This window comes from Hyperolius riggenbachi, chromosome 3, assembly GCF_040937935.1.
Source record: "Hyperolius riggenbachi isolate aHypRig1 chromosome 3, aHypRig1.pri, whole genome shotgun sequence".
Taxonomy (NCBI): domain Eukaryota; kingdom Metazoa; phylum Chordata; class Amphibia; order Anura; family Hyperoliidae; genus Hyperolius; species Hyperolius riggenbachi.
The window spans coordinates 343,219,781-343,232,404 of record NC_090648.1 but is presented as its reverse complement, the minus strand read 5'-3'; positions in this window follow the sequence as shown (position 1 = coordinate 343,232,404).

Here is a 12,624-nt window from a genome sequence, read left to right as displayed (position 1 = left end):
GAGGGATTCAATTGGGTTGGATTTAATCAAGATCCTTCCCCTGCCAAATTGAGCTTTGGTCGCATGTGATAGCTGGTGATATCTAAATTGCATATGATTAGGGAGATCATTTGCTAGTTTAAGTTCAGAAAAGGATAATAGGATTCCATCTGGGGCGATGTCCTTTAATATTTTAATTCCGTATCTCGCCCAAACTGCTGGGTCAGGTATAGTAGAGAATTGAGAGACGTATGGGTTGCCCCATAATGGGGTATAAGGGGACCATTGTTGAGGAGGTGTTAACTTGCGATGGAGGTATTGCCATGCCCTAATAGGAGTTTTCATGACAGCATTGATATTTGAAGTAGAGTTGGGGCCTCTAAATGGCAGGTTTAAAAGGGCTTCGTAGGAGCCCATTATGGCTGCTTCTACTACCACTGCAGGGTTAAGCTCGTTGCGAGAGAACCACCAGCGAACACTGACCAGTGTGGACGCCAAGTAATAGTGAAAGAAGTTAGGCATAGCCAGTCCTCCCTCTTCTGTAGGTAGCTCTATGATTTTAAGTGACATGCGTGGAAGTTTCTTTGACCATATAAATGGTATAAGAGTTTTGTTTAGTTCAGTAAAATGTTTTTTGGGGATCCAGACTGGGGAATTGCGAAAAATATAGGTGAATTTGGGGAGCAACATCATTTTTATCGCATTGACTCTGCCAATAAGTGTCAGGGGTAACTCTTGCCAGGTGTTGCATTTGTCCTTAACCTTTTTAATTATGGGGAGGAAGTTGTTATCCAAGAACTTATTAAGGTCTTTTTGTATTATTATGCCAAGGTACGTAAACTTAGTAGACCATTGCAGGATTGCATTAGAGCTGGTGTATGAAGAGAGGTCCTTGTCTAGTGGAAAAAGAATTGACTTTGTCTTATTTATTTTTAAGCCTGACCACTTCCCAAAACAATCAATTGCCTCTAGGGCGGCAGCTAGGGATGGGCCCGAGTCCTCAAGGTATAGAAGGACATCGTCCGCATAAAGAGATATCTTCTCTTCAAGCCTTCCCAGTTGAAGCCCACGTATATTACTGGATTGCCTAATTATAATTGCCAATGGCTCAATAGCCAAGGCAAACAAGGCCGGCGAAAGGGGGCACCCCTGTCTCGTACCCCTAGCCAAGTTAAAGGCCTGTGTAATTTTATTATTTATGCGTAACTTAGCTGTGGGGTTGATATAAAGTAGCCGGATCATCTTAATGAAGTTAGTGCCTATGTCAAATCTGGCCAGTACTTCCCAGAGGTACCCCCATTCCACCGAATCGAATGCCTTTTCATTGTCCAGAGAGGCAACTACTCTATCGCCGCTATTATCATGATTGGCAACAAGATTAGCATGGAGTCTTCTAAGGTTGATGTCAGTGCCTTTCCCTGGCATAAAGCCTGATTGATCTGGATGAACAATGGTCAGAATACATTTATTAAGTCTGTTAGCTAATGCCTTTGCAAGTATTTTAGCATCCACATTGATCAGTGAAATCGGCCTGTATGAGGTGCACAGAGTGGGGTCCTTGCCTGGTTTTGGGATTAGCGTGATTAGAGCCTCTGCCCATGATGCCGGGGGCCTATCTGTAACAAGAGCCTCTTTAATTGTTTTAAGTAGTTTTGGGGCAAGGATCTGATGATAGTGTTTGTAGTGTTCAGATGGATAGCCATCCGGGCCTGGTGATTTACCGCTCTGCAACCCAGATATAGCATCTGTGATCTCGTCCAGGGTCAGTGGTGCGTCCAGCATCTTTTTATGTTCCTCAGATAAAGTGGGAAAATGGACCGTGTTCAAAAAAACATTTAGTTGAGAGGGTGAATAATCAGCTTTGGAGGTATAGAGTTGGGTATAGTACTTCATAAATATTTGCTCAATATGCAGTTGATCTATGTACTCCTGTCCCTCCTCGGACGTGATTCTGGGTATAGTCATGTTTGAGGATGTATCCCTGAGCAGCCATGCAAGGAGTTTATCATTTTTGTCGCCTTTGGCAAAGACATGTTGTGTCCTAGCCAACATAGCTTTTTTACAGCAATTTACCCTTAAAAGTTCTACTCTGCTCAAGGATGTCTGCCATTCCCTAAAGGTTTGAACAGATTTTGTTTCAACGTATTTCTTTTCTGCTTGTTCAGCTTTAGTCTCAGCATTGTCGAGCAGAATAGTATTTTGTTTCCTAGCATTAACAATTTCTGCTATGTAGTAACCTCTAAGGCACGCTTTATGGGCATCCCAGACCACATCCGAGGAAGTTGTCCCATCATTCTCTGACCAATAATGTTGCATTTTTTTAGTGATGGCTGTGCCTACCAGTGGGTCTGATATCCAGTACCTGGACAATCTCCAGGACCTGGACCTCATGGCCCCCTCCATTTTTAGGTCTATGAGTACTGGGGAGTGATCAGATATACCTCCAGGAAGTATGTCTATCACTTGTACCATCGGCAGGACGTCTGTAGTCGTGTATATAAGGTCTATCCTTGACAGAGTTCTATGCGTCAGTGACGTACAGGTATATTTTTCCAAGTTCGGATATTTCCAGCTCCATACATCAATCAGTGCATATGTATCTGCCCAGGATGACAAATCAAATCTCTCGGGTGTGGTGTGAGTCAGCCTGTCCATCTCAGGGTTTGGTGCTAAATTGAAGTCCCCGGCCCAGAGAACCTTAGCCGGCGGGAGCTGAGCTATAATATTGATTATATCGTTTAGTAGTGTTGCGTCCCCAGTAGGAGGGAGGTACATGCCAACAATTATAAAAGAGGACCCATACAAATCCGCCTGAACCAGCACGTATCTACCAAAGGTGTCCAGCCTGACCTGTTGTATCGTCATATTTAGTGATTTATGGAATAATATGCTAACCCCTCTGGAGTGAGTGGAATATGTGGAATGAAAGTAATGCCCAACCCAGGGCTTTTTTAAAGCCATGATAGTGCCGCCGGTTAGGTGAGTTTCCTGTAGGACACATATATGGGGATGATACTTTTTAAGGAAACCAAAAACCAGGGCTCTCTTAATTTTAGAATTAAGGCCTCGGACGTTCCAGGAAACACAGGTCAAGCTGGACGGCATATTTATTTGTTTAGTATTCGCCATTACAGTTGACTGTATCTATTAAGGAGATATATGACATCATTTAGACATTTCAGTATCCAGGTGAGAGTAGAATAGTAAGAGCAAGAAAGAAGGAAAAAGTAGAAGAGGAAAGAGATAAAGATAATCATCTTATTATGTTCTTGTATAAACATGACCTTGTTCAACCCTGTATAACCCCACAACACCCGCCCTGCTACGCCCATCAACGGACAAGGTAGCTTTATCCCTAAACAACCCTACCTTCACTCAGCTGTCCACCGAGTGAGAGGTTAAAACACAATTCACCAGCGCGTAACTACACACGCTAGTGTAGTGGGGGGGTGGATTAGCGAACCGATTGGATCCGCTGCCCAGCAACACCCAGATATACCTGGGAGGAAGAAAAAGGACTTATATGTATAGTTAACTGGTAGCAGCATTAGGATCTGTTGCAGGCCGAGCATCATTAAATGTGGGAAACCGTTTACCTAGCCTATTCGTTATACTATGAGGTTATACTAGTGTAGTCCTACACAGGTGCATATATCTGATTATATTATGTTATGTGGATATTAGATGCAGGCAATGTAGTTTCATCGTACAGTCACTCAGAGTAAACTCGCGAGTGGAATTGGTCTTTATTAAATTCACTATAATAGTGGGCAGTAATGAGCTAGGTGTTCAGTGTGGAACAGGAGCTCTGCGGATATTGGAGGGGTGGGGTGAGAAACGCTAGTCAGCATGCTTCAGTGTTCAAGGTACAAGATTTCTGGGGAGGTCTTGTCACCACCATAGGGGTTGTGCGGTTGATAATTCATTTTAATATAAAATATATTCTTAATTATATATGAGTGCACCAGCTCACTCTTGTGTACAAAGTTTAGGTGCTGACCAGAGAGTAGGAGGTTATGTCGTCAGTAGGTGAATGCACCATGGTTGAGTCCTCTTGACTGTGCCCCAGCCCTCATTGCGTCGTACTAATCACAGAGTGCATTCATTGTATTGCTGTAGTAGTAGCAGCCAACCCCAAATGAACGTAAGCTAGTATTCAGCATTGGAAAGAGTTATCCCAGTCAGTATCTATGAGGACCTATTACTCTGTGAGAGTGGGGTCCCTTTTCCCCGAGTGTCTTTCCCGGGAACCAAGCACGATGCGCATGGTTCCAGCATGCTCTCTCCCCTTCAGGCTCGTCTGAACTCAGAAGATCCACCCGTTTCCGAGTTCCATACGGAAGCATCTAGCTTTGCTTAATGGTTAAGTGTCTGCTGCCCTCTAGCGGTGTAAATGCTACCTTGCATCTTGTTTACAGTTGTATGTCTCAAATAAGGTTTACGTGATATTTAGCTTGTCTTTCACCCACATAAAAAAAAAAACTTAACAGCATTAAATCAGCAGATTCAACTATATCAAACATTAATGTTATATCAACTTAGTCTCAAGGCTCTATATAGACTTAGATTAAAGTAATCAAGTTACTCAGTCAGTAGTTAGCTATTACGGATATACAGTGAGGCACAATATGGAGTAGGTTTCTTCGTTAGGTGGCATTTCAGATTCTTTATGTATAAAATACAAAATAGAGGGGGGGAAGGAGATGAAAAATCAACTGCTCGGGGGGAGACCTGTAGTAAGCGAGGAATAGGATCAGGGTATGTCCATATCTAGGTATAGATTATATACAGCAGTCCAGTATTTTAATCCGCGTTGTGCCAGTTTCAGCATGGTTTACATATATAAGGATGTTTCGTTGGTAGTTCACGGATAGTTATCCATAGCAGAAGTCAATAAAGCACAGTTCTCAGTACTCATAAAATCAGGACAGAAGTTGTGGAAAAGTTCCCAGTTAGCTCCAAGTATAGTTATTCTGTACAGCAACATGTAGTATGTTTAGTGGCTGCTGTTAGAAGCTGACAACCTTCCAGGGCGGGCAGAAAGTGCGGGAAGAGGGTAGTTTGAGGGTAAGCACTCGGCGGATTGTAAGCAAAGCCCGCCATCTTCCTCCCCCCTGTGCAGGTGCCACGTCTGTTTAGACATATCCATGTCCAAAAAGAAAAAAGGGGGTTAACAGACCGCAAGTCCCAACGGTTAAAGTCTCCTTCCCCTCACACTCCATATGCATAACACAAGAAAGTTATAGATTAGCCCCAGGGTACTCACTCACTCCTTCGGCAGGGTGTCTATCCATTTCATGGCGTCCTCTGGTTTTTCAAAAAAACGTGTAGTTTCCCCATCTTGCACTCGAAGTTTTGCGGGAAATTGCATAGAGTAGTTGATATTTTTTTCCTTGAGCTTGTTCTTTACATGCTGAAAGGATTTTCTTTGTTTTTGAGTTTCCATTGTGAAATCTGGGAAAATCATCAGTTTGGCGTTGTTAAAACGAATTTCGCCCGCTTTCCTAGCAGCCGTTAGTATAGAATCTCGGTCTCTAAAATTTAAAAGCTTCAGTATAACCGGGCGAGGGAGAGCTCCTGGTGGGCCCAGTTTGGCCGGGACTCGATGTGCCCTCTCAACCACAAAGTGGTCAGAGAAGGTTTCTGGCGGCAATACTTTACGGAACATTTCCTCAATAAACGTGGCAGTGTTGCTCCCCTCAGCCCCTTCAGGCAAGCCCAAGACTCTTAGATTGTTCCTGCGGTTGCGGTTCTCCGCATCCACCGACTTTTCCTCCAGTTGGGTTAGGTGTAGTTTCATTCCCGGAATCGCTACGCTGTGAGTCTGCACCGTGTCCTCAAGATCCGAGGTGCGACGTTCAAGCTCTTTGGTTCTGTCACGTAGCTTGCCCATGTCTCCTCTGAGTAGGCTCAGCCCGGAATCAAGATGGTCAATTTTGACCGTTAATGTGGTTTGGCAAGTGCGGATTGCATCTAGAAGTTCAGCAGGAGTCGGCATGTCCGCCCTGTCTTCCGCTTGCTCACGTGGGCTTCCACTCTCCTTGTTCAGTTTTCCCCGATTAGAGGAGCGGTGCTGTAATGGCGTAGAGGGTGGCTGCTCGGTCGTCTCAGCCGTTTCATCCCTGTCTTTGTTTCCCTTATTCACTTTAGGAGGCATGTCGGGGTATGGAGAGGCACGGCACGTGGATCTCGGAATCCTCTCAGGCCCAGCACTGGACTCCCAGCACGCATCCACAGATGATGATCCGGCGAGGTTTTCTCCCTCAGGAGGTAAGCAATACGGCTCCAGTGTGTCGCCTCAGCTTTCTTGGGTGTTCCCCAGCAGTTTTATAAAGGATTTTTGGGGTCTGTAGTCCGTCAAGGCTCTAGTAGGGATATGCCGGGCAGCGGAGCTCTAAAAAGCACGTCCACTCAGCTCGCCATGTTGGCCACGCCCCCATAACGCAACATTTACAACGCAATGTTAACATTGCACTGTCAATGTTGCATAGGCTTAATATTACAGTGTGTTAACCTGCGTTAAAAAGACTTAATAAAAAAACGCAGGACAATAACGTCCCACTGTGAATGGGACCTCAGTGTTGCACACTGATAAAGCTTATTCACCCTTGTTTTCCTAAAATGTGTACCACTGTAGCAGATTGACTGGAAAAAAGGGGACATTTTCACTACAATTCTGCTTTAAAGCATGGGGTAATTTTTTTAATTGATTTTTTTTTCTTTATTGCTTGTTACCCAACCTAAGTAAACATTTACATATATGCCATTAGAAATGAAAATGGTAAATAACACACACAAGAAAATGTTTAACAAACTCTTGGAGCCTTCCCCAACCCTATCATTAAAAGAGGTGACGCTTACACCTCTTCATTACTATTTCAAATAAGGTGAATAAAAATATAAAAGTAGTTATATTTGTCGTCAAAAAAGGTGGGGAATCACGTGCTTGCAGTTTTATATGCAGGCCTTACTGTGATAAGAAAGCAGACAATTATTTTCTAATTCATCTATAATCGTCTTTAAACAATGTGCATATATAAAATAGGTAGCATTATCCATTATTAAAATGAAGTCTGCACCCATTGGCCAAGAGAAAATAGACATACCGTTGTGTTTTTTGTTGTTGTTGTTTTTTTAGTTTTTTATACTAATAGACATACCGTTGTGTTTTTTGTTGTTGTTGTTTTTTTAGTTTTTTATACTAATATCCCGTGCCATTTACTTCCAGATTTCATAGTCAACAGCACATAAAATTATGAGCATTATAGATGCGCAAATGTCACATCCAGAATGAGGGCCAAAGAGACAGCTTCAGGGAAAAAAAATGCTCTGAATCAATTTAGTTGACAAATCTTACAGAAAAAGGGGTAGGCATCTTCTTGGTCACAAGCAGATTTTGTTTACTTTCCAACAATTGAAATTGATTATTACTGTCTGTCCCTCAGCTGTTGAGAGAGAAGCTCAAATCGGGTTATATCATTAGGGAAGATTTTCAAATGTACAACCAAATGATATGACATATATTCATTTGGAAAGATTTCTGAATAAATGTTACACTGAGGCAGGAGCCTTGGGTTATCCCAACAAACAAATTAGGGGACAATAAAAAAATGTAGGACATCCGAAAAAGGCCTGTAAAGACAGATTTATGTACTAGCTGCTGTTTCGGTACATCCTGTTTCTAAATTGCTGTATTAAAAAACATCCAGTCATCACAAATGAAAAACAATGCACATTGTGCAGCAGATTCAGCAAGGATAAATACTATACATGAATCAATGGGAAGTAGGCATTAAAGGGGCAATGGAATCACTCCAGATGAGAATTACAGCAATGAATTATGCTCATAAGCTGGCATGCATGATGCTAAACTTTAATATCTCTTTAGTGTGGTTTAACAGAGTTTATAGAATTGCTGTGAGGTTTCTCATTTAGAAAAATAAAATCACGTGTTCTTGTGTATACAGTGGCGCTTGAAAGCTTGTGAACCATTTTCTGTATTTTTATTTCAATGTGATTTAAAATATCTAATTTTCAACAAAAAAAAGTCCTAAAAGTAGAAGAAGAACAAAATGTAGTTATACAATTCAATTATAAATTAATATACGGTAAGCTTCCATTTGGATAAAAAAGACATGTTGGTAACTTAGGAGTGGGCCCAGCAGCTTGGATCTTCTAAAGCAGAGCTTTTTAACCCTGTCCTCAAGTACCAGCAACAGTGCATGTTTTGTGGAAATCCACAGAGGTAGTTAATCGGCTCTGCTGAGACACTAATTACCTCACCTGTGCATGTTTGTGGTTTTCTGCAAAACATCCACTGTTGGTGGTACTTGAGGACAGGGTTGGGAAGCCATGTTCAAAAGAACTCTGATTACTTTTCATAAGCGGATGGTGATCAGCTGTTACAAGAACTTTAGTGGCCTTAAAGGTACATAAATAACACAATACTGGTCTACAATCACTATGGTACATTATGGGAATGAAGGTGTATGTTATTCATGCATTTCCAGCAACCTAAGTACTCTCGGGCTCTTATTCAAGTAACTGTTTCTGTAGAGTTTTTTCCTTCCTGGGAGATATCTTTTTTTTTTTTCTTTAAACTTCAAGATTTTTATTGGAAAGTTTTCAAATTTTTACAAACAGTTGGGTATTGTGTATGAGAAGTACATAGTTAGTATACTCAATTTTGATGTTATAAAGTCGGTCTACAGAGATAATGATGTCGGATAGTACATACACAATAGAGCAAGTTAGTTGTAGGAATAAGAGAAATCTTAAAAATCATGAAAAGTTGAAAATAGAACATAAAGTAAACTTAAATCATCTACTCAAAACAGTATGCTTTTATCTTTGAGACAGTAACAGGAACTACAATATAATTTCCCAATAGCTACATAAATCAGTGTTGAGAAATATCTGTGTGTAGCTATATGGTGGCGAATTGGGTATAAATCAGAAATGTTCGACTTCCCCTTACATAAAGGTGCCTCGAAGTCTGTGTTCCATATTTAAATTGAGGAGGGTCTGTCTTTTTATGTCCTCTGTAGAAGGTGGCGTAGGGTCTTTCCAGTTATGAACTATGGCGTGTCTGGTGGCGCATAATAGGTGGGTGGTTATTAGTCTAAATTTGTGCGGGATTACTAGTAAATCAATGTGGAGGAGAGCTAGTTGCGGGGAGGGATGGAGTGTCCACCCTATATGCATGGAGATTTCTGTAAAGATGCGGGACCAAACAGGTACTATTTTAGGGCATTGCCACAGTATGTGATATAATGAGCCTGTCTCTCCACAGTTTCTCCAACACTGATTGGAATCCCCTCTGTGAAATTTATGGAGTTTGACAGACGTGTAGTACCAATCCAAGAATATTTTTTGAAGAGTTTCCCAATGTGAGGAGCATTTGGAAAATTTAGTTATATGTAGTGTGGCTTTTTGCCATTGATCAATGCTAAGTTTGGTATTCAATTCTCTTGCACAGTAATCAATATATTTAAATAAACTTTTTTGGAAGTGATGAGTTAAATGGTCATAACATAATGCAATCCCTTTTTTTTTTTGATAGCTGACTTTTTTCGAATAATGAAAGTAATGATTTTGGCCAATGTGGTAATTGAAAGTGTATATTGTTTATAAAGTGTCTTAGTTGTAAGAAGGTGTGGAATTCTGAATTTAGGATATTAAATGTATCTTTAATCTGTTGGAAACTAAGCATTCCTGAGGTAGAAAGTAGTTGTTGAATGTCATTAATCCCCGCAATAGCCCACTGTTTGATGTTGATATTCTCAATAAAGAAGGAGGTGATTTGGAGTGGTATGTGGGGAATTGCGGCATGAGAACTTTGAGATGGGATAGAGAGAGCGTAGTGCCAGGCTTTAATTGTAGCTTGAATAGAGGGATAAGGAGGGATATTGATTTTATTATTGATACTCCATCCCACCAAGAAAGTGCTTTATTCATCTTTTCTATAAAATAACTTTTCAGCACTATGCAATCAAAATTATTTTGAGAATTTTCTTGTTGCATGCTGGTGGTTTAAAAGGCATTTTATTGACAGGGTTTAAAAATATCACCTCGGAGAAAACTCAAGAAGAATACATTATATTACATATAATGTATAAGTACATATATATATAATATATGTACATTACATATAGGCCCATGACTCTTTATTGTACGTTAAGTATAAAACTCAGCACAGAAGGAGGAGTGTGGGATGGTTTAGAGAAGGTATACAAAAATATATAACGATGAGATATGTGTTTGTGCACTGTAACATGGAAAAAAATGTATTTTACTTGATGTATGATCTATGCCGCATGTATGTACTTACCTTCTGAGTTGTTATAAAAAAAAGATGATCCTTAACTACAAAAATAAAATGGTATAATTGAAGACAGGGCTGTTACTCCAGCTTCATGGCCTATGGTACCTAGCAGAATAAATACCCTGTCTACTACCTACCTAGAACATATACACCTGCAAACGTGCTTGTACCTTTTCCACATACTGGCCAGCTCCTCCTCAGAAAATTCAGTGTTCATAGATCTCAGTGCTTCAGTGAACTGATGGAACGTGATCAGTCCTGACGGCTGAACACAAGACAGAGGCAAAAACTTCTCCAATGATCCACTAAACAGGAAGTAAATAGGACAAGTAAGATATTTATTTCATGCATAATTAAACCATATCAGGTAACTGTATAACAGACTAAGGTGATAGTAGCCTATTCAAGCAGAATATTATAAATAAAAGAAGAAACCGGCTTAATTGGGCTCTTAACCCTTTCAAAGTGAATTATTCCCCCAGCTCCTAATGTTGGACATATTTCAACCAGGAGCATAATGGCTGCCACTAGGGGTTTTGTTGTTAGATATAATCTGGCACCGTATCAGCCCCTGGTGATCAAAGTGTTGGCCTAAGGCTGATTGTGAAGTCATCAAAAGAAGCAGTTCAGCACTTGCATCAAATGTATCTTAAAAAAAATCTTTAATGGATCCTGCTTAAATGTGACAGCAAACTGTGGGGACAGGTGGAGTGGTGGTGTGCCTGGCGATCTTTTCGCTCATTGAGCGTCCTCAGAGGCTTCTAAGGCTGATTGTACACGGCAGTGGGTGGGGCCACAAGAACATATCTGATAAGCTCTTGTCAGATATGTTCAGAGGGTTTGTGCGTGGCAACGGTGGGGTTGAGGAAGACATGGGAATCCTCTGGACTATCTGGAGGCTGCCCTCAACCTAGATATCTATGTAACTTTTTTTTCACCACCTCTGGTTCACTTTAAACTATCACCTCTGTAGTTCTCTTTACAGGCCGTAAGTAGGGAAGGTGCTCATGCAGGCCATGCCCCTCCTGCAGCTTTTCTATCAGGGAGATTACAGGCAGCCTGCAGTATGTTTCTGCATGTGACAGCCAGGGAATTAAAGAGTGTGTGTGTGTGTGTGTGTTTGTGTGTGTGTGTGTGTGTGTTTTCACCTGATATCTCTCTCTGTGTGTGCCTGTAAAGATTTATCTGTGTTTAGTGTCTCCTTCTGGATACAATGCTAGACAATTGAACAGATTGAGCTCAAAATACTCCATCTGCAGTCTCTAATAAAGCTCTGGTTGAGGACAGCTATAGTGAGGTGATAAATTCTCACACACTTAAGAATTGTTATGAGGAATGATCGATAAGATGCATATAATTTCTCCTTGCATTAAAATCGAATGTACATGTTATACAGCTTGAATGTGGACCAATAAAAATTGGCAGGACGTTATTATGATTGGTCCAATTTCAAGCTGCATCTAATTTAGAAAAATATTTGAATGCTAGGAAAAATTATTTGTATCTCATTGATCATCCCTACTTGTTATCACTTGCATTCCTCTCTGTGAAATGACACTTCAAAATATTCTATCCTTGAGTTAAGAATTCAATTCAGATTGAATCCTTAACTTTGGGAATAACTCCTTAACTTTAAGATTGCTTGAAGTAAATTGCATAGTGAATACTAAGTGATTTGCCACCAAGGTGGTAACAGGAGAAAAACAGCTCAGAATCCTTATTGAAAACAGAAGATAAGTTTTGTGAATTGTGGCCAACTCTTGCTTGGGATACACTGGTAATTATTAACTTACCTTTTCTTTACTTTGTCTGCCAGAGATTTCCAAATTTTTTCACTGTCACTGCAGATGATATCATCCTTGCTGGTTTCAATGCATTCCTGCTTTCCAGTGCTCCTCTGAAGTTGTTTAGCTGTATTGGTCTTTATCCATTCAGTATTATGAGCCTTGTAAAGATAGCAATTTGAAATTCATCAGTATGTTTTACACCACTTTGTAAAAGGCAGAAGAAATACTGGCCATTGTACTGATTCCTTGCTCTGCACATAGTGTGTGTTTTTTGGGGGATGAAATTTATACTAAAGGGCAGTTGCACACAGTTAAAAGAAGAAGATTCTATACAGGCATCAAAACATGGAATAATGCAAAACATTCCTTTTTAGCATTCATTATACAATAATATACTTGTTAATTGGTACCTGACATGACATGTAACATAACCGTTAAGGATATATAGCAATTTTCCCAATGACATGTAACATAATCAGATGAACATGTGTATGTGCAGTTTCAGTCCTACGTAGACCTCGGCCATGCAGACAA